Source organism: Artemia franciscana, unplaced genomic scaffold (genome assembly GCF_032884065.1).
Source record: "Artemia franciscana unplaced genomic scaffold, ASM3288406v1 Scaffold_1006, whole genome shotgun sequence".
Lineage (NCBI taxonomy): Eukaryota > Metazoa > Arthropoda > Branchiopoda > Anostraca > Artemiidae > Artemia > Artemia franciscana.
Window position 1 is genome coordinate 37,720 of NW_027062721.1, and position 25,522 is coordinate 63,241.

General features: G+C 36.4%; 1 long non-coding RNA gene across 1 annotated transcript; it reads left to right on the plus strand.

Annotated features, from left to right (window-relative positions):
• Positions 1–4,299: 4,299 nt before the first annotated feature.
• On the plus strand, positions 4,300–25,315 carry LOC136042273 (uncharacterized). Its single transcript, XR_010621225.1, has 4 exons — positions 4,300–4,387; positions 12,479–12,618; positions 16,173–16,515; positions 25,165–25,315. It is a non-coding gene; the product is annotated as an uncharacterized LOC136042273 (long non-coding RNA).
• The last annotated feature ends 207 nt before the right edge of the window (positions 25,316–25,522 follow it).

Here is a 25,522-nt window from a genome sequence, read left to right on the forward strand (position 1 = left end):
ACTTGCAAAGGTTCTAACTAATTCTTGTGCTTCTTGTCTTTTCCAAGAAAACTAGCCAGCATTTATCTGGACAGTCAATTAAAACTGTTGTACAGGCTGATTACATAAGACACAAACTCAAAGCAGCGCATCAAAGGGTTCTGAAGTGGTTTTAGGACCTTATTATTAACCATTAGTTCGATCTTCTAAATTCATATTCGTGAAATGCCGCTTCATGGCTGTATTTTTCTCAAGCAATATTTTCAAACAGCCCCCAGTGAATATCCAAATAGTTTGTCCTGGTGAGAGTATTTTAAGTGGTTTGAGGCTTCTGAAGACTAGAATATAATTTACGCTTTATTGAAAAAACAAAACAAATGACCGTGGATTGCTAGTTTAATAAGCATATACAAATATTTATTTATTAAATTCTTAAAAAAAATTCATTTATTTAAGTAATTAAAAGTGAAAACATTTAAAAGGAATTTTTTTTAATGATTTTGCTCTCTTTGAAAAACTTGTTCTGTGGAAAAGGTTTTTTTTTCATCCACTCCTGATCGTTTTATATTGACATAGTCTTTTTTTATGAAAGATTTTTTCGGTTTTTGTCTATAAGAAACCATAGTTTAGTTTCCTATTCGCATGTTGGAAAAAACTCTCTCAACAATTTTTAATCCTGACACAACTGTTGCTGGATTTTGTCCAGCAATATTATTTATAGCAAATCCCTTACCTGTCTTCGGAACGATTTGCCTTTGGAATTGTAATCTAAGGGTAGCCAAATTTCAAGCATAAGATAATCCTCGCTCAGTCATACATGATATTGTTAAGCCGTGTAAAAGAGTAATGTCCCATAAATCGATTCATTTTTTACTGCTCATCTAATTTCTAATACCTCTTGGATTGAATAATCGAAAACAAAATTTTAAAAAAAATGTAAGGTTTTTCTGATGGACGTGAAGAGCAAATTTAAAATTAAAATAAACAAAAATTATTACTTTTCATTTCATGCAACGGAATTTGTAATAACAGAAAAAAGGTGTATGGAGAAAAAGTCGAAATAATTGTCAAATAGTATGATGTATCATCTAGTCCAAAAATCAATTACGGAAAATTTTTCGCAGTTCATATAATTGGCTTACCAATAAAGTGAACATACCACTCGATGTCTGTTTTTACGTTCTTTACGAACATAATAATCGCTTCTATCTCAAATTCAAATTTAAGCACTTCTTGAGCTCTTAAAAATGACAAATTTTCAATTAAAGTATGCATTATCGGTCGTTTTCTACAAAATAATACTACGTTTTCTATCGGTCGTTTTTGACAAAACAAAACTACGTTTTCTCAGTGCCAAAATTATTTATAGTTAGGTTAGGTTGGATTAGTTAGGTTAGATTAGGTCAAAAACAGCTTAAATTTGAATTTGCGACAGAAGCAACTATTATATTCGTAAACAACATAAAAAATGCATCAAGTGGTAAGTTCACTTTATTTGTAAGTCAGTTATATGAACTGTGAAATATTTACCCTAATCAGGAGCAAGATGCCATTTTAAAGATCCTTTTAAAGAGCAAGAATAGAATCTACGACAAGAGAAGTTAGTATATTTGGAAAAAGGCGCTGAAAGATGCATTGAATGGTAAATGTATGACAGTTCATATAACTGACTTACCAATAAAGTGAACTTACCACTCGATGCCTTTTTTTATGTTCTTTACGAATGTAATAATTACTTCCACTGCAAATTCAAATTTAAGTACTTTTTGACCTAAACTATGTTAAACTAACCTTATTATAAATAATTTTAGCACTGAGAAAATGTAGCATTACTTTGTCGAAAACGACCGATAAAACAGCACTAAGAAAACGTAAGATTATTTTGTCAAAAACGAGCGATAACTCATACTTTAATTAAAATTTCATCATTTCTAACAGCTCAAAAACGATGCACGTTTCTCAAGAAGAGCACGTCTTACGGATGGACGATGACAGATTGCCCTTTTTGGCAACCGTCTGGAATTAAACGGTAAGCAAGTTGTCCGTGGTTGGGTGTCGTAAAGGAAAATTTAAGGGAAATGAGACCTTCCTGGGAGGGTGTAAACAGGAAGGCTTTGAATAGGTTAGTAAGGTTAGTGACGTTAGTTTATCATAGGTTAGTTCAAAAAGTGCTCAGTTTGAATTTGCAGTAGAAGCGATTGTAATATTCGTAAAGAATATTATTGCTTCTGAGCTTACAAAAAAAGGATGAAAATAGCATTGGTTTCATTAGGTTTATTGTTTAATGCTTTTTCTAAATATCATAGCTGTTTTTCTGACAATAAACCTCTCCCACTCCCTCCTTATTGTCCCAGATATAGTCCTAAAAACCTAATTTAGGATATTGCAATCCCCAGAAGTGACAGTGGTTAACACTGGCTCTGAAACATGGCCACCTCCTAATCTTCCCTTATCTTAGAAGTTAATTTTTGATTGTCCCAAATATAGCCAGGCAAAACTAACATAATCAACCTTATTTTTGCAACATATTTATATTGATCAGATAATCTATTGGAGTATCTAAAGTTTCTATCTATTCACATAGATAGAAATAGAAATCACAAATCATGCCAAAATTCTTACACAAATTGCACAAAAAGGGCCATTGACCAGCACTTGCAATTCTTAGTCAAGCAAAATGAGTCCCAGAGGAAGAGTTCAAATCACCTGATGGAACAATTCAATTGCAAAACTGATTGTCAAAACCCATCATTTCAAAAGAAGTCCTTTGAAATGCATAGTTTTACTCTTGCAACAGTTTCATGCTAGAATTAGCTTCTTAGCTGCCCTTTGACATCTGATGCAAGCTTCTGGTTTGCTGGAAATTTTGGAACTGATATATACACCAAATGCCATTTATCAGATTCTCTCCAGAAAACCATATTCTTTGGTAATCAAAACTCATATCATTGCTGATTGGGCCTTGATAACCTTACTAGTAGCAGAAATTTGGCCCAACTTGATCAGATGGAACTTGATCAGGCCAAGACTGATCAAGTGGATAGCCTCACTTACCCTCTTAGTAATATTAGTAAAGATGGTGGATGCAGTGAAGATATAATGTGTTAGGCCAAGAGTGTTTTTAATATTGGTTTCAATAGGTGAAAAAGGACTTCAAAATGTATAAGTCAGTGCTAATTTATTGAAATTAACATCAATGTCATCATAATTGCACACTAAACTTGGTGTAATGGGCTAGATCTAGCCTTACACTATGTCCCAAATTTAATGATTTTCTTTTTTGAATTAATTTTATTTGTAAATATGAACCAACTGTTGGCATAAAATAAGTGCAAGAAATGCTGTAAACCTACAAATTTGCAAACTTTTACACAAAATCTAGGCTTGTATTTGGCCCTGTTGGGGGGGGGGGGCTCGGATGCAATCGTAACTGCAGTGGTATTTGAATTGTGAATGATTGTTGCCCTTCCCCCCTTTTTCTCCTACTTTACTTGATTGTTTCAACCCCACCCCTTGAGCTGTTCCCAAGATATTGCATGCATAATTTTTTGATAATCTGAATGTAGCCTACATATGGTCTTGTGATTTAGCTCTTCCCTATCTCTTTAGCCACAATTCAACTTCCAATCCTATCCCTCTACTGAAAGTTTCAAATTCATATCCTAATTCAGTTCTTGAGATATTTCACGTTTGCCATTGTAATAATCACGCAATACATAGTTTCCTGGTTTACCTTGACACTTAATTGGGCATAAATTCTAAATCTTGTAAAAGCTTATAGTTTTCAGTGAATCAAAACAAAATTGATTAGGAATTTTCCCTCCCCCCAGTGCAAGATATTTGTGTCTTTTCCTGAATTCACCCTTGAGAAAATCTGAAAATGTTGGCCCAAGGAAAAAATTGATAGTTTCAAGCCAATAGGATGCCTAGATCGAAAATGTTATGTAATCCCTGAAACCATGTTTATTAGATCTTCTGATTTTTTTTTTAGCAAAATTACAATTCTGGATTTAATCCAATGTCATTGGGGGGATATGGGGGGCTGGTTAGAGAAATTATACAGCAGGGAAGCTAGTTACTTTTGAATAATTCTTGACTCTTCAAAAAGGCACTAGAACAATGTATCTCCAATAAAATGAGCCCTTTCTCAAGCTTCTACAGCCATCCTTTCTTTTCAAAAGGGCATGTGATGAAAATATGTTGCTTCTCATACTGCTTTTTGATGCCTCTGAAACTGAGTTCAAAATTATTTTCTTAGTTTGCTCTGGCCTAGCTTAGGTCAGTTTTTATAGTAGCACAGTTTGTTGATATAATTGTCTTTCCATTTTCCAGCTTACAAATGGGGTCTTAAATGGAACAGTCTGTAGTGAAGGTAGATCTTTAAGAAGTCGAAGTAACAAAAGAAATGGTAATTGTTTATTTTCACTTACTGCTTAGAGAAGTTCAGAGATATAAGTAACAGAAGAAATGGTAAGAAAAGATAAATAGAAGAAAAGGTAAATAAAGTAACAGAAGAAATGGTAGTTGCTTATGTTCACTTACCGCTTAGATAATTTTAGAGATGAAAGTAACAGAAGAAATGGTAAGAAAAGGTAAATAAAGTAACAGAAGAAATGGTAATTGCTTATGTTCACTTACCACTTAGATAATTTTAGAGATAAAAGTAACAGAAGAAATGGTAAGAAAGGTAAATAAAGTAACAAAAGAAATGATAATTGTTTATGTTCACTTACTGCTTAGATAAGTTCAGAGATAAAAGTAAGGGCTTTACAAGTGTTGTACTTACTGCTTACAAGTGTCTAGAAATTAGCTTTTGTTTCTATATCAACGGTTTTTTTGAGATCTTACTATCATCTTAAGCTTCTTGATAAGGATAATTGTTTCTTTATAGTGCACTTTGATAATTAATTAATATTAATTTTTTGACATGTTTGAATATTCTTTTTTGGGATACATTTTATAGCCACTCTCTTAATCTGTTTCTCTGTGTAATGTTCTTTCAGTTTGGCTCTTTCAAATGGAACCACTCGGTAAAATTGCCATAATCATCCTTGTTTTTGTAGCCTATATTTTCACCAGCTTAAACAAATGTAGTTACAAATGGAGATATCTGTGATGCTTCCTGAACTGTTATGGAACATCCTAGAACACATTTTCAGCAACTGCTACTAAATAACAACTCACCACAGCACCAAGCCGCCTAAGGCCAACACAGCTACGCACGCTCCTCTTCCGTCCCAATCTATTCAAAGCCTCACTTTTTACACCCTCCTAAAAGTTCCAATTTCCCTTAAATCAACTGTTTCATTACCCAACGTCACCTTTTCATCTTCAGTCATTCCTAGCCTTAGTGACTTAGTCTTCTTAACATTAATATTCAAAGCTGGGTTGCCAAAGGGACACTTTTAGTGCTTTTTTGACACTTTTTCACTCTGGGTGACACCGTGCCACTATTGGGTGAAAAAAGGCCACTTTTTGAAAAAAAGGACACTTTTTGGCATTTTTTCAATATCAGTACCATATATATTTATTTTCAGTTTTTTCTTAACTGTAACTGCTTTTAATTTGTGCTTTTCAGGTTCGTTTCCGTCTTAGGGATTATTTTATCGTATCCGCACTGCTTTTCTTTTCAAAAGCGCAAAAATTCAAACGTGGTGAAACATGTGACTTGTTCAATAGAGTTTAGAAAAAGTTTTTTGATAAAAAACTGAAGCAAGCATATTGCTGCTGGTAAGTAAAAGCTTAGGGTGTTTTATGACTTGCAGTCTACAGGAGTATGCAGAAGTTCGGCCTGGATAGTAGTTAGTAGCAAACTATCTGATCCTGATCTGATTTGCTGCTGCTTAATCATTTCTTGGACGAGGGTGAACCTCAGTTGATTTCCTGAATTAAGACATTAATCTTTTGGTAAATATACAGTTTAGTTTCACATGCATTTGAGAGGGTGGACCTGTTCCATATGGGCACAGTCTAACCCACAAGAAAATTCTCTGGTAACTGTAAACATGTAATACTGTCATTGACTGAACATCACATCTAGTGTGCCAAGTGCTAACTAAGAAAATGTGCTTTTTGCCCAAAGTGATGAAAGGATGCAAGAAAAACAGTGAAAAATGTTTTGCTTTACATTTTGTAACCTGGCGGACTGTTTAAAGCAGAAACAGAAGACTGTTATTGAAACCAACCAAGCTTCCAAGCCATTTCATAAGCAAATTGGCCAAATTGTACCTACCCAATCACATGCAGTGTGGTCATCCCTGGTTACCTTTTTTGTGAAACAGTCAAAGGAACCCTCTGCAGACAAGGCTTCAAAAGATAAGGCATCCAAGATTCAAGCCTACATGAAAGAGCCTACAACTAAGAAATATCTGTACTTTCTGGCTTCTGTGCTTGGTAAGGTAAATACATTGAACGTAACATTCCAGTCTGGGGACACAACGATCCACACTTTGATAACAAGCTTCAGATCGACATTGAAAGTGATCATGAGATGCTTCATGAAACTAGGAATCCTGAACAGAAGTGATGCTTTTGAGTTGCCTCTTGATCCCTGAAGCTACAAAGATGTGTTGTGTGATCCCAACACAGAAGCTTAAGTGAATGAAGAAGGAGCATCAGGGAAAGCTGTTGAACAGTTTAGGCTGACTTGCTTAGGATTCTACGTCGAACTGGTGAAGCAGATGAGAAAGTGGGTTAATCATAAAGATAAGACGTTACAAGCTCTCAAGTATTTAGACCCGAAAGTTGCCATGAATGGAACTGTTGAAATGATTAGTCCATTAGAACCATCAGATTTAGCAAACTCCTGGGGAAAAGTCAGAGCGAGATAGAGTCTGCTAGAGACACTCTAGAAAACCAGTGCCTGAGCCTGCCAGATTCCAAAGAAGAAATGAGCCTGAAGTCTGGTGGTGAAGAGCTAGTTTCCTCATCATCTTAGTTATGGAAGCTCTTGTTAGATGGGAAGAATCCGGACAGCACTCCCAAATTCTTTGAACTATAAACCTTTATGTTGAACTTATGCGCGTTACCTCACTCAAGTGCTGGTGCTGAAAGATAATTTTCTCAACTAACAAACATTAAAACTAACTTGCGAAATCGGTTGGAAATAAAAACTGTGGATTTCCTCATGCATGTAAAGCAGATGGTTACTTGTAGTGCTGCGTCGGTGGATTGGTGTCAGATTTCGCCAATATTACTTAATAACTTTTTGAGGTGGTACTGCAAGGCTGACGACAAGGATGAGAATATATAGAATGAATCTGAACCTGACCTATTTGCTGACCAATCAGAAAACCAAATAACGGAAATCAGATTGATGTAGCCGAAGTTTTTTTCTCCAAAATGGTTAACCACTAGAAATTGATTTTATTGTCAAAAATGAAAGCTGAAGATTTGAACAGATTTCTTGTACAGGAATTCCGCATTAAAGTTTAATTCTGCATTAAAGCATAAGCACGTCAGAACAAATACAATGATAAAATAAATGTTAAGGGATAAACATAGTTACAAAGTTATATCAATTAAAAAAAGGTGAAACAAAATAGGGAACGAAAGAGTTTTTGTACCTCATGGTCAACAATTGGGGACACAAGTCAAGTTGGGTATTTGGAGCTCTACAAGCACTAAGTCTTGCATTAGGAAGAATTAGGGGGTATTCTTTGAAGGGGGGAAGAAAACGTCTATGATAGTCAGAACTAAGGCACTTGTGCCCAAAGTTCATGGTAAGGAAGTGACGTTGTGATTCCAATGTAGTGAGTTCAAGTCTAGCCAAACCTTCATTGTAAGTATTATAGGACGGCCCCAGTATAGATTTTATAGCTCTTTTTTGAATGCTTTCAATTTTGGAACATTGGGATGTGGTTAACCCAGGGTGTCAGACAGGGCAAGCGCATTCAAGACAAGGTCTTATATAAGAAAAATACATTATTTTAAGGTTCTTGATTGATTTGGGAACCGTTTGAGAATGGAGAAATATTTAAAGAGGAAACCGCTTGTTTTAAATAAGTGAAAAGAGTGAGATTTCCATTTGAGGTCATTGTCCAAATGCAATCCAAGCAGCTTAACCATGTTTAAATTTGGAATGCAAAGGTAATTATTGATTTGGGGTACATTTTTAAAAAAGGAGAATAGGATTAAATTGCATTTTAGTGTGCTTAGATTGAGTTTAACATTGTCAAGGTCGTTCTTTAATTTGTTAATGAGTGATTCAAGTTTAACGCCCAAAGTGTTAGGGGTTTGACAAAGGTTAATTAATATCAATTAATCTGCAAATTTAAAAGTGTTGTCAAAGTTTGGTAAAACATTGTTAAAAACAATTAAAAATACCAAAGGACCCAGTTTAGTCCCTTGGGGTGCTCTACAGGAAATCTAGGTAAAACCTGATGAATCTCCGTTAGGGAGGACTACACATTGCTCACGATCAGACAAAAAACTAGCTACCATACGTAAAACAAAATCTCTAACACCTAAAGCCCTTGCATTATCAGTAATTGTCTGATGATTCAAGTTGTCAAAGGCTGTGCTAATATCATCAAAAATAGCCTCAACATAGGAACTACTTAAGATGTTTGAAAACAGTGTGAAGTATATAACATAAACAATGGGTGGTGCTAGGATTCGGCCTAGAGCCAAACTGATTTGGATTAATTTTATCTTTAATATTGTTAAAGAGGAAATTGTAAATAAAACTTTCAAAAATTTTAGAGAAAATAGAGGTTTTTGATATTGGTCTTAAGTCGGAGGGAACTTTTGGGGTCTTGTTTTTCGGTGTAGGTGACATAATAGCTCGCTTAAAACAGACTGGAAAAACACCATCTACAAAACATTGGTTAAAAATTCCAGTTAGAGGTACACTTAAATAAGGGGCACATTTCACACTCAATTTGGTAGGGATATCACCTGGGTATACTGACTTATTTTTTTCAAGATTTTCGAGTTTAAGCTGAGTCTGATGTATTTCAATCACAGGAATCTCAATCACTGCACTTTTGGCCAGTGTATTTTGGAGTGGCGGGTGAGCTTTACAAGTTGAAGCAAAATAATCATTTATGATGTCCGCAGTCACAGGGTCGCCATTACTATCCAGCAAGAGAAACTTAGAAGAGACCTTTCCCATGAGATCTTGGATATATTTGTGGAAATTCTTAGGGTTAGAATACAGTAACTTGTTGAGCATGTGATCACTGTGCTCTTTTCTTGCTTTACAGATTTTACTAATAACAATGTTTCGAAGTTTTCGAGATTCTTGGAAAAATCCTTCCTTAAAGAGTCTATCGCATTCATTTATTAGGCACAAATTTTTTTTATCTATCCACTATCAATTTTTTTTATTTACCATTAGTAAGACATAGGATATTGGCCCAGGATTTGGAGCTAAGTTTTACTTTTAAATGGGAAATCTTCTCGTTAGTAATGGGCCTGTTTGAATAACTGATCAATGGTTTAGGGGGAAAGGATGATAAAGGGGTCCAAAAGATTCATAGATGGTCACTTTTCCCTAATGGAAGGGCAATTTTTGGGGCAAAATAGTAATCTTCAATTTTGGTAAAAATCAAGTCTAGGGTTTTATCACTGCGTGTAGGTGACCTGACAACCTGATCAAGACTAAGAGCAGCGCTAAGCCACTTTTGGTCTAGCTCATTAAAATGACCACATAATGTAATTGCATCAAAGGGGTACTTGCGGCAAATTCTGTCAGTATAAAATTGCAGATATGCCGTCAGCTCCTTCTTAAATCCAATACGAGGAGGGTAATAAATAATACAAAAAATCATGCAAGATACGTCTTTTGGGAGGTTTTTGGGTCTGGTCCAGAGCCATAAAACTTCAGTTTTTGAGTTGTTCTCTTTTTCAGGAGATGAAAAAATCCGATTTGGGAGGGTACACTTACAAAAAAAAGCCACTCCTCCACCATGAGATAGAGGAATACCACCATTGCCCAATCTGGCTTAAAATGATTAAGCCCCAGTCTGTGGGAAATGGTAGACAAAATTTTGTAGAAGATCTGATATGCTACTGAAGGAAAAGAGGGAGCGAGGGCAATTAAGCCGTGTCGGCAGCGACAGACATCGTATCTGTGGTCTGCTGGCACAAATATTTTAAGCCCTGTCTTCGTTATGGCGTTTTTCGGCCGAGACGGCTGGGGCGGCTCATAGTGAAGACAGGTTTTATCGCCGTTTTTGTTTTATCGCCGTACAGAGTAGACATTTTGGCTGAAAACACATAAACTAAACAACACAATTTGTCATTCATCTTAGTTGTACTCCAACATTTCTTTACGTTACTGTAAAACCGCAAACGCAACACAAATGACTCAACATTTTCTGCAGCTCCTGAAATAAGACTGCATTTCTAATTTTTTTTTTCCAAAGACAATGAAAACGAAAACTGTCGGGCTTTACTGAGTTTTCGGAAGAAGAATAACTATTACAACCGAAGGTTCGAGAGAACCAGAGAAATTGTACTAAATTCTTTCTCTTCTTGGCGTATAAGGCGATTTGAGGTTTTAAATGGGACTTTACTTATTTGAAGAACCGCTTTGCTTTTACTTGAAAAAGAAGACCGCAAATCTGGCTCTGGAGTTAAGAGAAAACCATTTAAAGCCTTTTTTTGTCAACTTTTAAAGTATAATGGCTAATTTTCTAGGAGGACACTAAAAGTGTCCCTTTATTGCTCAATTTGACACTTTAGTCCCAAAAAGTTTTGGCAATCCTGATTCAAAGCAATTCTAGCACCCTGAACTCGCAAAGCCTCTAAAAGTTTATTTATTTTGCTCACACTTTTATCTAGGATGCTTAAATTATCAGCATAATCTAAGTCCACAAAAGTTTTTCCCTCCCATTTGATTCAGTGTTCTGCCATTGCCTTTCATGTGCTAATTAAGACAAAATCCATCAAAATGATCCATATAAAGGAGGATAGAACACAGCCCTGCTTAACTCCTGATTTAATACGAAACCAGCTGCTAACCCCATTTTCTACCTTAACTGCAGCAGTGTTATTCTCATACATAGCACTAATCATTTTAATGTATTTGTCTGGTACACCATACAATGATTAGACCTCTGCTAAAGCTCTTCCATCAACAGAATTGAACGCTTGTTCATAATCTATAATATTAAGGACCAAAGTGTTTGATAACTCAGGCACTTCTTTATTATTAACTGAAGAGTGAAAATTTGGTCAATGTGTCCTCTACCCTTTCTAAATCCCTACCATTCTTCTCTTATCACTTTGACTTCAGCATCTCTCAGTCTAAAAAGCATCAGCAGTATTCAGCTTGATGCTGATTGCCATTAAGACTTACGAGTCTGACATAGCTAGACACAAAACATTTGAAGAACTTTAGCTCCGCCTTAAAATCCTATTTCTTTGTTTAACCACACTCTCCCTACTGAAAATCTAAAAAAAAGAACAAGCAGTTTTTTTCAATAATAGTGTAAGAGCTGATTAATTTCAGTTGCAGATTATTTTGCCTCTTAGAATTATTACATTGCTATTGAAGTGCCAAAGCTGCCACAAGGCCAAGAGCCAATTGCCAATGCCAAGAGCTGTTTGGTGAGCTGAATTCAAAGGGAAGATCAACTGGGCAATGCTTGTTCAATCATGCTTTAATATTCCTGATCTACATTATCCTGATGATCATCTCTTTGAGTACAGCTAGGGGAATGGGCTTTGGCAATTACCTCAGAAGTGTAAAAATATTGGATATGACCTTTAGGCATAGCATCAACAATATTTATGTAAGGCAATAACTGGTAGTCAATTGGTGTAGAATCTGGGTGTATGATACCCAAAGCAGTATATACCATTATAGTTTTTACAATGGACTTTCATCTTAGGTTTTGAAAATATTCAACTATAGAATTTATTGCCATCCTGCTTCTAGTCGTGTCAAAGTAGATAGCTTGAGTTACCCATCTACCAATAACCTACCAAAAACTATTAAAACTTTAGATTTTCTCCAAGAAGTGCCATTAAGATTAAGAAAAACCATCTCTCTGTGCTATGTAATCTGTTAATAAAAGTACTAGTGAAAAGGTGGTGTGTTGATAACAGGTGCTTTGCAGTAATTAGCAAATTTGACTTGTTACCTTTTTAAAAAAATTTTTTCAGCTTTAAGTTTTTTTGCCAATTTAAGCTTTTCTGTGTTGTTTGTCACAGTTTATCATACCATATATACGAGGCAGTTGTGTCCTTGAGCTGGTAGGGAAGCAGGCGTCATTATTTTTTTTTTTTAATTATGATGGAAATATAAAAAAAAACTGTTCTAAAGACATGTATTTTTTGTTTTTGGTATATGACACTATAGCCGTTAGGGGATGCTAGGTAAAAGATGTGTATCGTTTCAAGAACAAGTAATGTTCTAGGTGACATATTCCCCTGTTCTGAAAACAAAACTGATCAGAAAAAATCCAAACGTTTAGAATTTGATAAATATAGACATTTGAAGCTGGGAATTTCTTTTTGCTGAATTTTGTTTCCTATGTCTTTCTTCTAGGTATCCTGACATGCAAGTTTGGCTGTTGCAATGACCTAGAAGAGAAAGCTAGAATCAAACCCCTAACACAGACTGGAAAAACTCAGCAAGTAAAACCTAAATGAAATGATCAAAATTTAAAGCAAACCGTCTTAAATCAGGTTAGTAAATTTAATGCATTTTTTGTGTGTTTTGGAATTCTATGGTGTAATGGCTAGTGCTGGATTCAATTATTCAAAGAGACCTGAAATACAGCAAGCTTTGTATTAGCCTATCTACAGGGGAAATGGGGGGGGGGCTGCTACTCGTCCAAAGGTTATCCATTTGAAAAATTTTTGCAATAAAATTTTTCTTTTCCCATTTTCACCACCAACCAGCCATAGATGAGCCTCTAACATAAGTGTCCATTTAAGTCTATGTCTCTGTGTCAGATTTGTATTCAGATGATAATGTATTTGGGATCGTCTTCATTATACCCCCCCCCCCCCCCTCTGTCTCCTCCTAAAAAATCTCAGGAATCTGTTTTTTTCGTAATACTGTACAATTCTTCCTACCATTTAATTAGTTGTATTTGACTCTAGAGGAAATAAAAAAAGTAATCAAAAGTCGTAGATTGGTAACTATCTTTTTAGTCTTCTGGATGTGAGTTGAAGTGTTTTGGTATGTTTCTTTGGGTAGGGGGGTGTCTTTGAGTCTCTTTCGTCTTATCTATGCATATCTGTGTCCTGGTGCATATGAAAGAGAGGCCTAAAATCACAAGGTTCATTAAGCTCCCTCATGTCTCTCCACTCAAAAAAATACAAATTTTGCCTCAGTTCTGCTTAATGTAGTAAAAAATTGTTACTTTTTGTAAGAAATTGAAATCTCTTCTAACCCAACTTCGTTTAAAGCTTAAATACAGAGTTGACTGGGGGATGACGTCTAGATTTAGATTTTTTTTGTGTTTTCATTAAAAAAAAGCGTAAAATAGCCTCATTTAGTCCTAAAAAAGATACATTTGCCTCTACCCTCCTACATTTTCATGAGTTAGTACCACTGACAGGAGACTGGTAAGACTGAATAACGTGTTTCTGGTAGTTTTTTTTGTGTTTGTGTGTGTTGCGGCACTATTATATGTATTTTATATAGTGGCTTTATAATTATTATTTTATTGAATTTCGTAAACTATAATTATGAAATATTTCATGGCCTTCTTTATAATTCCATACAAATTGGAGATGTTCCATAATTGGTGGGGTAAAACTTTTGTAAATGAATGTGTTTGATACAAACCTCCTTTTTTATCAGGCTTTATTTTATTTCTTAAAAAATTACACAACCAAAATATAAATTTTAGAAAATGAAGGTTTTCAGATGTAAGTAGACTTAATATGTGTCCAGGCGGGCAACAATATTTTTGTTGTGATGTCCGTGCAATGCCATATCTAGTATTATTGTTGGGAGGAAAAGGTACAAAAAAACTTTAAAAGCGCATCAAAGTATGTTCTTATGCTTTTGTTACTATGTTTTTACGAGTCGGACAAACATTTCAGGGGAGGGGGTTCATGTAAGATATGCTTCCTTTACTATTTATGCATTACTATTTACTATTTTTACTTTACTAATCATACAGCTTTGACGTTTGTGTCGTTTTGTAGATCTTATACCGATAAATAATCCCAAAGATTCTTAAGTTTCTAGTTATAACATATGATTTTTAGCAATAATTTTTAATATCAAAGATTTCCATATTTCTCATTGGCTTAAGTTGGCCGGTCAGCTTAAGTCAACAGTCTTTAGATATTCTGGCACGCCCCTCAAGGAGCAATTAAGCCAATGAAAAAGGAGGAAATCTCGTTACGCATTTCAATGCAATAGGAAATAGCATTAGCTTTCAACCAGGGAGAATCGCGTTAATAAAAGTAGTATTTTTAAACAGAAGAAAGCAAGGATTCTATTGATCTGTCAGTTGTCAACTAAAGGGATATATAAAATGGAATAGAATAGCCTTAATTAGTGTTCCTATCAGATGTTTTTGTAGGTAATCCAATTAACTAATAATTCGAAGTTTTAATTTTTAATAATGTTGATAGTATCCATATTAATGCATAGCTTAGATTTATGACAGTGTTTGTCTTTTGCTGAAGTAAACAGAAAAGTTACACTTCTAGAGTTCCATGATAATGTGTTCTTTTTGCTAATTTTTCGCTCATTTTTCACACGGGTTCGTTTTTTTTTCAAACTTGGCACTCGCTAAGTGTAAAACTACCTAACTGCGTTAAGAAAAATAAAGAACTGGCGTTGCCAACGTTATGATAAGACTAGGGTGGATTCTTCAGTACCCGGATCGGTTTTTTTTATAGGTCGTTGCAGCTGGCTTAAAACTACCCTGAAAAATTTTATGATATCTGAATGCTGTGATAGCGATTTCTAAATTCGTGCTCAAGAAATTCAATAGATGAATATAGAAAGCTTGATAATATCTCTGTATGTACAGGCTACCTGTCGGGCCATTACTTGTTAAAACCGTTGCACTAACAAAAAAGACGTCAATATTATATTTTTAAAAAAATAGGGGACAAACATTCATGAATACGCTAACTCCAGGGCCCTTAGAGGTAATAGCAAGAATTTGAAACTTGTATTCAATATCTTCTTCGAGATTAGGAAACACCTCTTTCAATATTGTTGTGTTTTTCTCAATAGAAATATTTCTATTTTTTATGTTTTCTATATTTTTTTTAGGTTATTTTTAAATAAAAATCTAAAGGTTTTTGCTTCGCATCCGGGAGCCGTCATTAACGAGAAGAAGAGAAAGAGAGGAAAACGGGTTAAAGAGTAAATAAATACTAAAAGATAACATAAAACGATAATAAGAAATATAAACCTTTTGCAGAAAAAAAGAGAAAGACGAAAAAACTCAAATCTTATAAATTAGAGTTGCTGTTTTTAAATAAATCAAAGATGAAATAGAAGATATCAAAATGCATATAAATGTAATGAACATTAAAGAATCTAACTATAGTAAATATCAATAAATATAATAAATACAATAAATAAATACCAATATATTTCCGATTTGTTGTATTTTTTTAGTATTTTAGTATTTTCTCTTGAAGAATATAATGAATTTACTATAATGGTGTTCTGGAATTGGATTCAAGTTTAAGCTAATCATTAATTAAAAATATACATTGTAGTACCCAAAAACAAAAACCTCACACTTCTATAGAAAACAAGTTACACTCCCAGTTACGCTTGTTGGTCATATGTTATCTTTAAAATTTCTCTTCAGGTGAAAAATACTCTCATTCAGACATCTTGACTTTGAAGATGTAAAAGTGCTTTCTGCTTTCTAACTTTCCTTCTATATTTCTCTTTCTTCTTTTCTTCTTCTAACCTTCCAAATATATTTTCTTCTTTCTCCGAAAGGCAAACAGTCATCCAGATAATTCAATAACCCCCACATTAGAATCTTTTTCTTTTTAAGCCCACCTTAAAAACAGCAGATTCTCCCTGAGTCTCTTTCACCCCACAAAATACTCTTGAAGATATTACAGCTTCATTCTTTGCTTGTCATATCGGAATTTCTTGGTATTTCAAAATATTGTCTACCTTTTTTTGAAATATCATTTTTGACCTATATTTGCCTAATCTATTTGTTTCTTTTATATTTCTCTTTGTCATGCTTGTCCAATTAGGTCTAAAAAATTATGTAATGTTGCTTATTTTGTAGATTTTTACGAATGTTAAAGGATCTCAGCAAACCCGAGGCAAATTAACATTGTCTGCAAAATGCTTTCCCTTTAAAGATGCTAAGGTGGAAGTTATATCTAAAGATGAGAATCATTTAGATGAGAAGATGGTATCCATCAATGAAAGATCGCTCTCTGCATCTCCAAAGAAGGTTGGACCTCCGCAGGATAGCTCAACTATATCTCCGTCCACAGCTCACAAGATCATGTGGTGGATGTAGAAAGGGAAGCGAAGCAGAAGAAGGTGCTCACTCCATCAACTAGTTCATCGAATCTCAAAATTCAACCAAAGAAGGATCTAGTGAAAAATAAAAATCGAAGAAAGTAAGTGCTTTTGTTCTTAACTAATAGTAGGAGAAAAATAGGTTTTGACCAGGAAAAAATTGGTACAGAAATGGTTTCTTCACCATCCGGACCGGAAAAAAATGCTTAACAACATATCAAAAATCTAAATCTCTAGCTCGATGCGAAATTGTTTTTTTTTTAATGTTTTTTTATTTATTTTCTCAAAACCAGGAAAAAAATTAAAAACGTAAACTATAATGTTTTACACATCTTTTTAGATCAGCTTTTGGCTCTGAATTCATTTCTGATACTCATTTCGTTACCTGACCAAAAGAAAAATATTTATCAGCAAAAAAAAAGGGGGGGAAAAACTGTGTCTTTGGGGAAAAAAACTCTTACCAGCGTTGTAGTCTATTTGGCTATGTAAACGAAAGGCTTAGAAAAAGAAAAAAAAAGACTAAACAACAATAAACAGGAATGACGAAACACCTCAGCGCCAAACACCATGAGACAAGGTAGGTTCTAACTTAATGTGTTCAGAGAAAAGCTTTTATCTCCACTTCCTATCCGTCACAACGGACCACCTTCATATCCGTCAAACACAACGATCGCACTAGGGTACCTTGCTTGTACGTAATGGACGTATGAAGCAAAGATGACCTTGAAGGTTGACCCTACCTTCCATGGAACTCGATGTAGAAGAGAACCACCATCCAAGACGATGTTACACGCAGAAGCAGGTCTTGAGGGTGACTGAGTCTCAATCCCGCAAGCCAGAAAGATCGCTTTTGCAAGTTCTGGCTTATTTGCTTTTCTCATAAGGCCATCGCTTTCGAAAAGAGAAGGAGGAATCGTACAAAGTTCGTACTTGAAGTATTCTTCTCGGAGGTCAGTTCGTTGGGCTACTATTATAAACCGCTGGAAAAGGAGCGCCGGATCTATGTGCGCTACCACAGAGGACCCCGCCTTTTTGGCATTCATTAGGGTCACTTGGTCTTTTTTCTTGAAGACTTGCTCCTTCAAGGTTTTGCCCGTCATCTTACTTAGAATCAACTTTCCAGCCACATCGGCCTCGTCAACATTAACATCTTGGGAAGAAGTTATGCCGTTGGCAATGTTTCTAAGCTGATTGTCACCTCTGAACGGAGAAGATTCTCCGAAGTATCCGACGAGCTTCTGGGTATCGTCGAAGTCACGCTCCTTTCTACTGGAACTAATGTCGCGGTGCTGCTCACTTGTCGAGTAACCAATTTTTGTCAAATTTTGCATCAAGAGGTTGATCTCCAGGCATGCTGGTCTTGACAGAACCCAAATGGCTCTTTGCTGTTCTGTCATCCCACCTCCAGTTGTAAGACCGCCTGATGTTTTCAGACTTCTCATATACTCCTGCTCGATGACAAGATCTGCCGAGAGCCCAGCCCAGCGTCGCTCTGATCTTCTAATGATGTGACCTCCCTGTTCAAATGCTTCGAAGATTGGTGGGTGACTAGTTTGAAGCTTAGCCATCTCTTGCTGGTATATCCAGACCGACTTGACATAGAGGTTATGTCCAGATGCTGCTAGAAACGGAAGCATCTCTACTGCAGATTGTAGGTGCAAATCCCACAGGCCTAGTCTCTCGGCACGTATGAACTTAAGCAGTATCCCAACCATGTCAAGATACTGAAACCAGAGCTTCGCAGTTCTCTGAGTCAGCAGGTCTTGGCGTCTCTGCTTGAGAGTTTTCAAGTTGCTTGAGCTGGGGATCATGACTGAGATCTTCGGGTGGGAGGTATCCATCCAGTACGTTAGCGAAGACAGTAGACATGTCTAGAGACGTCAACGTTGCTTGCTCTTCTTCGAGGAGATGAGCATATATGGCCGAGCTCACGAGAATGTGAGCTCGAACAGCTCTAGAAATCGCTTTTCCAGAAAGAATGTGTGGCACTGCACCAGTCGCGTATACCAATTCCAGAACCGCTTTCAGACCAGAACCTTCCATGAGGTGTCCTATGCATCCGACGAAACTCATCATCAAATGAAAACTGCCTAACTTGAGAACAATACTACTCAGCTCATTCGTCGTGTCGGACTTGAGGATCTTCATAGACTTCCACCAGAGCGGCTGGTCAAATGTGAGAACGGGTGTGAATCCGTAGGTTCTGCCTTGCGAAGCTACAAAGCGCAAGGTTGAGTAAAGGCAGGATTCGTTGCTAGACGGGAGGTCAATCATGGGCAAAAACAAGACGCTTGCCTTGCTGCGAAGGTTTCCCGTTTCGTGATGTATTTGGTTAGAGAAAACTGACTGCATGAATCCATTCCAGCTCGGCCTTGGGACATTCAGGAACCCGGTAGCTAACCAGAGCTGATCGAGTGAGGCATACGGGTCGTTGACATTTTTGCCATGGATCTTCTCATATTGCACCTTTGAAAGCACTGTCTCACTTAAGCGGTAAGGGTAGATGGGAATTTTTCCTTTTTGGGCTACTTCATCTAATGAAACTTCAACTCTCGGAATGGGCGATCGGCTGTTAATGAGAGGAGGCGTGACTGTTGCTAGCAGAGCCATCCCATGGAAAGTGTTTCTTCCGTCCATCGTGCAAACATCGTGATCTGCATTATCAGCTACATGCTGCACAGCATGTGCGGAGGTAACTCCTGCAAGGCTAGATTCATCATGGACTGATGCACAGCGTTTAAATTTCTGGACTTCAGCATAGGAGGAGCAGAATCCATGGCTGTGTAAAGTGTCAATAAGAAATCTGGACTTGAAATGGTGATCCAGTTGCACTGCTAAGCCTAGTTGCAGTGGACAAATGAGGGCACGCGGGCGAGCTGCTTGAACGATGGAATTGCCAATGGCAAGCACTTTGAAGGAAATATCGGTTCCAACGAATATTTCATCTAAGAACACCATTAGGCTATCAGGTAGAGAGCCTTCCAGCTGCTCTCCAGAAGAAATCTTCTTTGCGGTCATATATGATTTCTTCTGTGCTGGCAGTCCTTTGATATCACTTTTGATAATCTTTGCTGCTGCTCTAATAAGCTTGATTCTCTCACTCTCTTCGTAATCGGTTTTGTCCAAGTAATAAAAATTCTGGAGTATCGCTGATGCTTTTTCTTTGAATGTCACCACGTCAGCCTTACCTTCAATAGTTGCAAATACTGGCTGGTCACTGAAATATTCCAGAAGCTTGCTCTTCAAGTACTTGTTACAGTACGGTTCAAGGTCTGTCCCATTCAAGAGCTCTCCCATTTTAACAACAAGTTCACTGACTGTATACTGTTCTTCGTCAGTTTCTTCGAAAAAAGTAGCCAGCTTCAAAAACGCCTGATATCTTTCATCGTGACCTGGCCTCCCCCTTTTTGGACGTTTTTTATCTGGCTCAGTATCTTCGAGTATTCCAAAAAGTTCTTGCGTCGCAAATCTGGCTGGAAGGCTCTTATTTAATTGAAACATAGAAGAACAGGCTGCGTGATAAATGGCGTCAACTGCGTGCAGTTCTGAAACTGCACATATTTGGCGGAAAACGTTATTTGACCAACCATCATCACGGCTTTTGCACACTGCCTTTATACTCTCTTCAAAGTCTTTAGTCCGAACCTTGTACCACTCGTGTCCTTTTCTGTGGGTAGTGTGGAGATTTATCCTTGTAGTGCAGAAAAAGCAACACTCTTGGAAGTTGAAACTTGGAGTCCGTGATCGGAGTACCACTTTTTCTGCTTCCGTCTTTTCTTGTAAGATTCGTCGTCTCTCATTCTCAATTTTCGACAGGTATATTTTGTTTGTGAAAGTCTTTCTGCAAGCAACATGGACTTGGTTCCCTGCCTCGACAGAGATGCTGGTACCTCTCGTTTTGCTAGCTTCATTGATCGCCGTAGCTCCTTTTTCTGCCAGTACCGACGATTCTGAGGTGTCTATTGAACGTTCACAGAAGGGACATAAAACTGCGGTCTCAGCCATCTAAAAAAGAGAACTGGGAATAAGTGAGCTGTCGGTGAATGTTACAACGAAAACCCTCATTCTGAACCGAAAAATTCGTGCTCCTCTTCAAAAAATACCCCGTGATCGTGTGTCGCTTGATTTTTTTTTTTTTTTTTTTTTTTACTTCATACAAAAACAAAACATAAAAAAGAATTAAATGATTAAACGTGATGTTTCTGTCTAATAAAAGAGCACAAAAACAATCGTTTCTTAAAAGGGAAACCATCAATAAACTACTTTTCTTTTCACGGTTCCTCATTCTCGGATTCTGGAAATATCTAAAAAATAGGCGCAAAAAACGTGAAAAAAGGGAATTTCGCAACGGGATGGAGTTTTAGATTTTTGATATGTTGTAGAGCTCTCTTTTCTGAACACAGTGGTGCAAAAATAATTTCTGTAACAATTTTTTCCTGGTTCGACCATTTTTTTCCGTATCTTTCCCCTACTATAATATATTGATTCTAGAAAAGCGAACTTAGTTCGCTTGTGCCCCAACCATTTGATGTCCAACTGTGCGTCCTATTGCTTGCGCCTCTAGTCCTTGCTGTTCAGCCTTACGGCCAATGTACCCATTAATACTCAGTATTGTGTCTGTTTTAATGATGTTCTCGCTCTGCAGGTGAGATTCTGCTGTCCAGAGAGATAGAGATGGTTTAGTTCACCTTTGGGTTAATCAAGAACCCCTTAAGATCAAACGTCGAATCCCTTGTAGACGAATTTGGCACTGGTTGGAGTGTTGTGAGCAGCAGAGCAGCGTTGCCAACAATCGTGATGTCATTTCGCCGAGTTTTTAAACTGTATCCACAAACCTCCTTTGCGTTCTCTTAGTCGCAATAGTTGACGGCCTAACAGTTTAGCTTGCCTTGACAGCCATACTCTTTTGATATATTGCGCAGGGTTCGGACTCGCCTCTAAATTCCAATAAGTTCCTATATTTTAATGCACTCCTATAAAACGCCTATATCTTGGCTAAAATCCTATTATTCCTATATTTTCGGCTGAAGAGCACTAAGAACATTGCTTATGATTTGCAATTGTCTGTCTTTTGGTGTAGATTGATAATTAATTACAACTGTTGAGATGTTTGAACTTACTAATGCTTTGTGTTGGGCTTAGTAAGCTGCTTCTGCCTGGACTATGCTGTTGTGTTGACTTAGTAGCCTATGTTTTGTTTTTTGTCATGTTGGGCCTGTCCGAAATGAGCGAAGATCCGTATATAGGCTAGCAGTCTCTGCTTAATGAGACTGGAGTTTTTGCGACTTATGTGTTTCCTGGCTGAACGCTGGCTGGCTGATGTGAATACGGCCCAGTTATTCAAATGGGCTATTCTAATATAGTCGCTAATCGAGGGAAGTATAATAGACGTGCACTGGGTAGGCTATATGCTACATTCTGTGATCAATCTGTCCTTTATCCATCTGTTCTTTATCCCCTTCTAAAGAAAAATGATGTTAATCAGATTCGGACTTTTTATTTCAGATATTGTAAATTTTCACTTTATCTCCCCCCCTTGGTATAGCAATGGTAAGATAATTCGTAGGTTTGATGTCCCTGATAGAAGTGCAAAGTTGGCCCTCCTGCATGGAAGGTTGTCGGAATCAGCCTTTTATTGTTTATCGCCTCATCATCCTTTGGTCCGTCTGTTCGGTTAATCTCATTGTAGCATAGTGTTTTTATGGTATTAACCAAGTGACATATAGCAATCGCAAATTCTGTCTGTCTGTCGGTCCTGGGTTTGCTAATTTAGGCACTTCCAGGTAAGCCATGACGATGAAATTTGGCAGGCTTATCAGGAACTGTACCAGATTAAATTAGAAACTGTCGTTTTCCCGATTTGACCATCTGGAGGGGGGGGAGTGGGCGGCCCGTTAATTAAAAAAATAGAAAAATGAAGTATTTTTAACTTACGAACGGTTGGTCAGATCTTAATGAAATTTAATGTTTGAAAGGATATCGTGTCTCATAGCTGTTATTTTGAATCCCGGTCGGATCTGGTGACATTGAGGGAGTTTTGAGGGGGAAACCTAAAATCTTGGAAAACACTTAGGGTGGAGGGATTGGGCTGAAACTTGATGGGAAAAATAAGCACAAGTCCTAGATACATGATTGACATAACCAGAATGGATCCGCTCTCTTTGGGGTAGTTGGGAAGGGGGGGGGGGGTGATTCTGAAAAGCTAGAACAAATGAGGTATTTTAAACTTACGAACGGGTGATTGGATCTCAATAAAATTTGATATTTAGAAGCAGATCGTGTCTCAAAGCTCTTATTTTAAATCCCGACTGGATCTGGGGACATTGGGGGGAGTTTGGGGTGACCTTAAATTATGGAAAACGCTTAGATTGGAGGGATTGGGCTGAAACTTGGTGGGAAAAATAAGCACAAGTCCTAGATACATGATTGACATAACTAGAACGGATCCGCTCTCTTTGGGGTTGTTTGGGGGGGGGGGGGTGTTGATTCTGAAAAATTAGAAAAATGAGGTATTTTCAGCTTACGAACGGGTGATCGGATCTCAATGAAATTTGATATTTAGAAGGATATCGTGTCTAAAAGCTTTTATTTTAAATCCCGACCGGATCTGGTGCCATTGGGGGGGGACCTAAAATCATGGAAAACGCTTAGATTGGAGGGATCGGGATGAAACTTGATAATTTATGTGACCAGGCATCCCACGCCATCTACCATAGATCTGATCCCGAAGACTTCCGAATCCTATATTTGGCCTATATTTGGGCCCGGGAAATCCTATAAAAATAGGACAGAGCCTATAATTTGAAACGAACCGACCTGTCCGAACCCTGATATTCCAGCGTTTTGTCGCTTTTAATTTTTTTTTTTTTTTAATCAATTGTCAATCATTGTTAACCAAAAGGCTTGGGACGAAATTGATTTTTTTTTTTTATTATTGAAACAGTGGTACCATCTAATATGCCCTGAAACAGTGTCATCTAGCATCTGCAGCAATGATAAGCTGCAGTATCATGCATACCTCTATGTGTATCTATGACAGGCACATACATAGACTGCCTTGTTGGAGAGTTTGTCGATGCATTTAAAATATAAAAACAATTATTAATAAAAAAGTTATTTATAACTATTGCATTGAAAGATCTTATTCCAAGTTTTATCTACCCCATGATTTTTTTTTAAGACATATTAGAGAGGGGATTTAAAATTTTTAATGTCTTTATTTAGATTTACTTACTGATTTTATTTTCAATACCTAATTGGTTATTTTATATTTATATGATATAATACTTACTTATTTCAGAAGAACGTGAATGCATTATTTTGAACTCATATCATTTGATTATGTTATTGTGTTTATTTGTGTTTGAAGAGGGAAACAAAGAAGTTGTGTTGTATTTCGTTTTGCTTTTTCAGTTAATCAACATCACCCTTCATTTGTTTTCTTATATTGTTTATGGTATTAAGAGTTGGTTTGGGGAGAGGGGCTGAGGAAGCCAAAAAGAGGCTCTGATTGAGCTGGAATTTTAATAGTAGAAAGACACCACATAGGAAAAATTAATTGCTGTTTTATTATTTATAATTAGGTTATCAACAGTCCTGCTATATCGTTTTCACATTTTCGGAGGGTGGTGGATGTATGACCCGATAGTTTCTAACTAGGAGATTCACTTTGCTTTTTCTCTTTAATCAGTGTTTTCTTTGTTTCTCGTATTGTGTTTGGAGTTATGAGTTGGGGGAAAGTCTAATGAGGCTAAGAAGAGGTGTCTCAGGGGGTGTTTGAGGAAACAGAAGTTATTTGTATCTTAGGGTGTAAACAAATAAGTTGTATTGCTTTTCATTGTGCTTTTTTAGTTAACTGGTAACAATTTTTTTCCTCACATTGTTTATGGAATTTTGATTCGGGGGAGGATTGGCTAAGGAGGTTTAAAAATCAGGCTCTGATTGAGCTGAAATTTTGATGGTTTAGTGGAAATTTAACTAAAGCTGAAAAAAAAAATTAGTGACCGACTCCCTTTATACCTGGTTTCTTTTAAAGGTATGCTAGTGATGCTTGACTCTGTTAAGTTGATTTTAAGACGTCCTTTGTAATCAAGTGCATTTTTTCAAGCATAATAATAATTTATAACAAATCAATACATTTTAGTTTACAACCATAAAACAAAGGGAATAATGGGATTTAAATATAATTACCACAAAAGCAATACATTACTACCCAGTTCAATTAAAATAATAGTAGGGTCACAAAATGAAATATTTCTTTGGTGTCAGCTAAAATCTTTAATATCATATGTTCCATATAGTTTTTGGATTTCTGTTATGAAACACCTTCCAATAACAACAAGTCATGGAACTGACACAACTTAAAATAATATCAATCAATTGGATATATTAGAATGGTTTTGGAAACAGGTCTTGTCTTTTTTAGTGCTTGCCTGAAGGAATCTTCCCTGGAAATATTTAAGATAATGACCTAACCGTGTCATTATTTCAGGTTCGAAGAAACATCGCGATTTGACACTTTAGAATCAAGGAATACTGTGACTAACTAATTCGAAAATACGTTACAAAAATAAACCAACGAAATTAAAGCATACTTGTGTTTATATATGAAAATTGGAATGCAACTCTCTTTTTCTCTATGGTACAAGCAAGGGTCAACAAAGTACTTTGATGTTAATGTATTGTCAGTAGTCTCAGTTGTTAAACATAGATAGTTTTATTATATTAATTTTAATGTAAATAAATTTTAGGGTAAAATTAGGTGACTCCATTGGGAGCCACAAACTTACCGAGTACTATCCAATTCGTCGGAGTGAAAGAAAGCCAAAGAATATTATTACAGAAATTGAAAAATATAATTTGGAACAGGCAGTGCTGTCAGGAAAAGAAGATGGCGTTAAGGTTGGTTATGTGGTCTATTCAGTATATTTAGATTTAAGTAATTTTTAGGCTTTTGGGATACACAAAAAAAAATCCTGTACGTTCTTTTTCGAATGTTTGCTGCAACTCTTTTTGTGTTTTGTCGTCCTTTTGATTTATCGTTTCTTCAATTCCAATGATCTGGAATTTTTCGCTTTTCTATTATTATGCATAAATTAAAACAAACTT